Raw genomic sequence first — 7,039 nt, forward strand, 5'->3', positions numbered from 1 at the left:
GACATGTTCAAGTGTTCTTTATTAACCAAGTGTTTGCCTACACGTGCTTTTGTTGAAAATTGAAGGCATTTAGCTATACAATCAGGCTAACTACTCCGTAGCCCATAGGGACTAATCAAGTCTGTTTCAATAGCTGATGCGTATGTGTACAAAAATACTAGCTGGTGCGTATTTGTGCGCAACTTAAAAGTTGTGCACAATTACTCATAAATTACCACATCCGATCTTTTCAAAAACCATACTTCATCTGTCCAACAAAGTTTTGCTAGCTCGCCAAGTGAGTTTTGCCCAAGGCGGTGCCGTTTATGTGACAGACAAGATTTTATGTGTTTTAAGCTTTGTTTCTGATTACTGTTAATCTGTCTAAATTGAGTTCTCTTGAATATGTTCACCCATAGGCTTATGGTTCATCAACATACCTTTTTATTTCTCAAAAATCAACAATGGCATACTCCTCAGTAATAGTCAAAAGAAACATGAACAAGTATCAACGAAAGTTAAACATACCTTTGGTCCTTCTACACATTTGGTAGCCATAATGATAGTTTGAGTATTCTCCTGCCATACCATTCTCCACATGTCATCTAGAGTATTAGTCTTTGGACCTAAGTATTTTTAAATAAAGATGTAGTCAAATATTGATGTTGTCACAGGAGTACCATATTGTACCATAACATATTCGATATTAAGAAGTAAGTAGTATGCCTATACACCCCAATGAAACATAACGATACATCTCGATACCTTTTCTCTTCTCTTCTCTCTTCAATTTTGCTCACTTTCTTTTCTTTTTTTCTGTCCTTTCCCCCTTTTTTCTACTTGTCAGTCACTACTAAAAGTACAGGGGGGAATTTGATATTGCGTCCCACACCCTTCAGAAAGTCCCCCCCCATGCACATGTTCGCCATAGGCCTACATCCGGCACAAGCACCTGCGAAACCTCCCAAACACCTGCGGTATATAAACGAAAGAATAACGAACAAAGCCGTGGAATATAATTATACAGGACAGCACGAACACAAATCGGACAACTTCCGAACATATCCGGCATACTCCGTTTCAAGTTTTGTACATGCACAAAACAGGTGCCGAGTGCAACGAACAAAGAACGAAAGGAGAGCGAACAAACTCCGGCAATATGCGGCACCATACGAACACACATCGGATAAATACCGAGACATGTTTATTCGGTGCACTCCGTTTCAATTTTTGTGCATGCACAAAACTTGCCGACGGACTTAACGAACACCACCTAACACGAAACGCATTTGGCGGATTATAGCAGGGCATAAAAAGAACATAAAACGATCATTCATGCGCGTATTTTGGGGGGGCTTTGGGGCGCCAGCCCCAGGGGTCAAAGTAGGGGCGGCAAAAACGAAGGGGCGGCGGAAGAAGAAGGGGCGGCAAAAACAGGGGCGGCAAAAACGAAGGGGTAGGCAAAACGAATTAGCAAATAAAAAAGGGCGCAAAAAATTGAAAAAGCATATAAAATTTTGAAAAAATGTTTGCTCTTTTTGTTCTTTTTGCTTTTGCTCTTCACTTTTCAAACGACCGTGAAAAAATTGGGTCAACCTTTTCGGGATGTTAAGGTAGGGGCGGCAAAATTGTTTCTTCTTCAGCCCCCCGGGGTTGGGGCGGCCACGGTACGCCACTGATCATTGACGAACAACAACGGATTTACTAAAATATCATCCGTTTCTTGTACGGAAGACCTATTCGGTGTATATCAGGCGCTTTATATATATCTTAAAAACGGCTGCATCAACGTCCCTCTACCGAGTGGTTGCTTTACCGTTGTGTAAAACCACCTGAGAATGTGGTTGGCTAGACTAGGAAGTAGCGGACGCGTTTAAATCCAATTCGCCATAGAAGTGACGTAATAAGAGGATTAACTACCATAGCAATAGATGAATAATTTTTCAATTTATCGCCCTACACTACAAGCAGATTGCATTTACCATCTGTGTATGTCTGCAATCAACGCACAGCAGGGTCTATTGTTCTACTGTGTCCGATTTGAGCGCTGGCATATTGGAAAATGTTGTCAATCAATATTCATGAGAGTGTACATTCAACGTCCAGTTATCGAAATTGGGTGACTTGTGTTTGGCAGGTGTGAAATATATCTGACTGGGTGCTTTAATTACGTAACGCATAAAGGTTTTGGCATCATTGATTGGCTGCTTAGTGCTGTTTTATGCTTAGATTCTATAATAATGATAATTATTTTCTTTATTCATTCCTTTCTTTTCCTTTCTCTGCACTTACTCTTTTTTATGCCTACACTTAAGCAGTGGCGTAGATTTCTTTTTGACATGGGAGTGGGGTGGTGGATTTTTATAAGTACCCGGTACAGTGAACCTTATGGTACAAATGCGCGCGAAATTTTTTAGCATAGGCCTATTGAAACTAAACTGGTGAAATATGGGACAAAAGTGTAATAAATTCGTGCGAAGCGCTAAAAAATTGGCATTTTGTGGCTAAAATGCCCAAATATGTGGTTAATTCGACAGAAACCCATACACAGGCGTCAATATGGGGGGGCGGGGCGGGGGTGATTATATGGACCACCCCTGGCAAAATATTGGGGGATTTAAATTTAAAATATTTGTTACGTAAAACATACCTTGTGTTGCAATGAAGGCGTTTGTCTTTTGATATCCCTAAAACAAAGAAAACAATACGGACTCATGATAAAATAAATGTAAAATATATTTAAGTGAAATTCGGCACACGCAATGTGATACTACTATTGGTTACGCAGTATTTATAAAGCAAACGTTACGTTTCCACAATTATGCAAAATAATAACAAACTCTATTAAAACGATCTTAGCATACATCAATATAAGAAGCGTTGATGTAGTCCGAATGAGGATCACCTTCCAACGGCTCCAAACATACTCTGGAGTGGTCATCTAATAAGAAACAAGACAGAACAGAATAAAATTTAGATATCTATCACCAATTATATGTTATGAAATGTTTCTATCGCGAATCATATAACAGGTTTTTTTCTTTGATTGAATAGCCTTAAGGGCTGGGGTATGAACGTTTGGACAGTATTTATTTTGGGACATCAGAGCACATCAGACATATCGAATTGCATTCTGAATACGAAGAATGTCATTCTGATATCAAATAATTTTGATTTTTGAAATTCGCAATTTAATACATTTTATGGCAAATCATTAAAATTGATATTTTTGATATTTAACAGTACTTGAAGTAAACTTTATAAATCTGATGATTTATTCTTAAAGTGTATGTAGGTGGGATGAAAAGCCGACGATCAATTGACAATTTTGACCTTTCGTATTGAAGATATGGATTTTTTTCCCAAAACACCAAAAAAAATTAGGTCTTTTTGGGAAAAAAATCCATATCTTCAATATGAAAGGTCAAAATTTCAATTGACCGTCGGCTTTTCCTCCCTGCTACATACACTTTAAGAATATATCATTAGATTTATATAATTTACTTCGAGGACTGTTATATATCAAAAATTTGAAAAATATCAATTTTTTATAATTTGTCATAAAATTTGTATTATATTGTGATTTTCAAAAATGAAAATTATTTGATATCAGAAAGACATGCTTCGTATTCAGAATGCAATTCGATAGGTCCGAGGTGCTCTCATGTCCCACAAAAAATACTGTCGAAACGCAATAAACGCTCATTTTAAATCCCTTAATTACTCCACATAATATGAAATTCCATGCTGGTGTTTCAACCCGGTTTGATATGAGAGCCAAAAAGAGAGTACTAAATGTATTTACACCATTTAGGACACATTCTGGCTCAGAAAATCCATATACATGTGACCGTACACCACGAATGAGCCGTAAATTCGGCAGGGTCAATTTAGTTTTATTTCGTGTTTAGGGACCGCTCATTATTAATGTGGGAGGGGGGCCGGGAAAAATGTAGGGTGGGGGGTTATGTGATTTTCACTTTGACAAACAGGGGGGGGTTATCTGATTTTATTTTTCCTGAGGGGGGGGGGTCATGTGAAATTCAATAGTCATTCACTATAGCCTATTTATATCACTATTTATATAATACCAAGTATCCTGGAAAGTATTTCATGCACAGTAATAATATCAATCATACCACTTATAATTGTCTAAGGACTTATTCGCATAAAATTGTTCCCATTATGAACAATATTTAACAATTTTAGCTTCAATAGGGAAAAAAAATGCGCGCTTCGCGCGCATTTGTTGTACCATGATTGAACATAGTCAATGGCCGAAATGTGCTGCATTCACTATACTTCAAGAATTTTTTTTCTTTTTCCTACCCCATCCTCCCAATGTCAAAAAAGAAATCTACGCCACTGCCACATGCTACACACACAAACCAGCTCACTCCTCACCACATGACCATCCCACCTGCAAGCACATACCTATAAATTTTCTCACCAAAAGTAGATCTATAGGTGTATATAGATCCCGGGGGATGGGGGTAAATTCCCCCCAATATTTTGCCAGGGGGATGGTCCAGACAATCACCCCCCCATGTTGAGGTCTGACAGTACAATGTAGGCCTAGTGTGGGTTTCTGACCAAAATAACCTTATATTCGGCAATTTTAGTCACAAAATTGCACATTTTTGTGCGCTTCACGAGAATTTATTCCACTTTTGCACTATTTTTTTCAGTTTAGCGTCAAAATAGCAAAAAATTTCGCACGCTTCAAGCGCATTTGTACAGTAAACTTATTTCATTGCCAAAAAGAGTTGGATTCACTATGACTTCAAGAATCTTTTTCCAACCCATCTACCACATGTCAAAATCTCTGACTGAATTAATATTGAAGTTTGCTTGAAAAAAAAGGGGGGGTTATGTGCTTTTGTTTGATTCAATAGGGGGGTTATGTGACATTGATTCATCGCAATAGGGGGGCTAGGTATTTTTCACACATGAAGCTCAACATTCTCCCGGCCCCCCTCCCACATTAATAATGAGCGGTCCCTTAGAAAATATATATCATAAGCTTTAAAATGGTATATCATTTAACTTCAAATGATATCCAGAAGCGGGGTTATGGTTTGTTGAACTTACCCCCTTCAACAAAAATACTACTTTTTTCCGATTCTACATGTGTCTCTTTTTCCACATTGCTGGTAATAAATATCAAACAGTCATAATTGGTGGTCATTTCAAACCATCCCCAAGTCAACGAGGTATAGGAATGTCCTCTCATTGTTAATTGTTGGTTATACAATGCTTTGTAATCCACCACTTGAACAGGATTTAGCCAAAGCAAACAAAGACCAAAGCTATTTAAGAATTCTATAGAAATAGGTAGAAGCTTATTATCTTCTTCAACAATATGATTATTGATTGGTTTAATAGGTGTTTGACTAGCGGTATCAAAATGAGATACATGTCGCACCAACTTGAGGTACCTATGAATATGACCTTCATGCACATTTTACACAGTCACTCAGAATACAATTTAGGACATTTACGGCTCATTCGTCGTGTACGGTCACATATTTTACACACAACTATATCACAAAATTAATGAAAAAACGATCACTTTCGGATAAAGCATGGGTTTGATATGGAAAAAGGATTACGAGCCTTTACAGTTTTCATGTAAATTGCAAAATTAATGCATCGATCCATTGATGGTTCGACTTTTGTAGATGTGTTTACGTCGAAAAATCTAAAGCCGACAATTAATTTACAACAATTAACATAATTTAGATACTACAGTACACTTTTGAATTTTTTTAAGTCACCATGATAACAGAGGATCGTAGTAATATTTTAAAATCAAAATTAAAAGAAAAACAAAATGGTCTGGCTTACATGTGATAATATTTTTGTATCTGTTTTTCTGGACATTCTCCTTTTTCTTGAAACAGTCATTGCACTTTGATGTTGAGTTGCCAGTGCCTAGAAACAATATAAAGAGAAAGATGATTTACATTCATGGTCAAAATATCCATGTAAACTGTCAAATTGCCATAATGGTGCTTGCAGAAACCGATTGATTCATTCTACAAGAAATGTTTCAGCACAGCAAAGTTATCATAATGTTGTTAAGATAAAGTAATTGTTATCGTGCGTTTTCTTAAAATGAACCAATAGAATTTCGAGTGTGTTCGCGGTACTTGTATATTAAGTTTGTTTTCATCATTCATGTCAAATTGGTTTGTCTAATAATGTGTTGATCTCTCGTGCATCCGTTATACAATATACACGGTTGTAAACACCAATGGTGCTAGAGTGAATACCAAAGGTGGGTGGTATGATTTTGTCGCCTTTTGTTTTCTGTCTTACGTAGAGGCCTACCACTAAAACAAAGTTTTTCCAATTTTTGAGAGCGCTCTACGCAGTAGTTTTGACGTCCGATGTGATGGGCTTATAGTACATACTTCAGGAGGTGGTTACCAATTTTACCACGTTTTTATTTGGACGATCTTAGGCACCAGAAACAAATTTGTTCGATCTTTGTATCTACCCTCGATGCTGCTTCTATGCTTGTTATTAATGAAATATCAACTGATTAATCAGATTTAATGCTAAATTTATATTGTACAATATCTTTACAGGCAATCGAAAGATCGAACTAATTTGTTTCTATTGCCTAAAGGAAAACGTGTCTCGGGCGTTAAATTTTACTGTGGTAATGAGAAAATATGAATTTCTTCTGATACCCAATAACTCAGTTTTGATGTGGAAAAAAATAAGATGAAACCGTTTTCACATACCACTTTACCATTACATAACATTTTAAATGATTAAAATTTACACTTATCGATCAAACACCTTACTTTATAATCAAATGATAACTCGTGATCCGGTGCATCAAATCTCTTGCTCTTCACATAGTCGATGAAATCTTCCACTAAGACTGGTTTGTCTCTTGGATAGGAGACGATAGGAACAACTGGTGTAACTATCGCACGAGGCTTCAACCTGTCGTCATCAGATGACGTTTCGCCGAATGCTGCTACCTCTCTTTCTTCAAATTCTACATTTACATTGGCTGGGTGATATTAAAAAATCACAAATGTGA

At 37.0% G+C, this 7,039-nt stretch overlaps 1 long non-coding RNA gene across 1 annotated transcript; it reads right to left on the bottom strand.

Moving 5' to 3' along the window:
- Positions 1-514: 514 nt before the first annotated feature.
- On the bottom strand, positions 515-2,920 carry LOC140172192 (uncharacterized). The gene is made up of 3 exons (XR_011861696.1): positions 2,844-2,920; positions 2,630-2,666; positions 515-605 (listed from the first exon to the last, which is right to left on the bottom strand). It is a non-coding gene; the product is annotated as an uncharacterized lncRNA (long non-coding RNA).
- Positions 2,921-7,039: the final 4,119 nt, after the last annotated feature.

The sequence above is a fragment of the Amphiura filiformis genome, chromosome 15 (assembly GCF_039555335.1).
Source record: "Amphiura filiformis chromosome 15, Afil_fr2py, whole genome shotgun sequence".
Lineage (NCBI taxonomy): Eukaryota > Metazoa > Echinodermata > Ophiuroidea > Amphilepidida > Amphiuridae > Amphiura > Amphiura filiformis.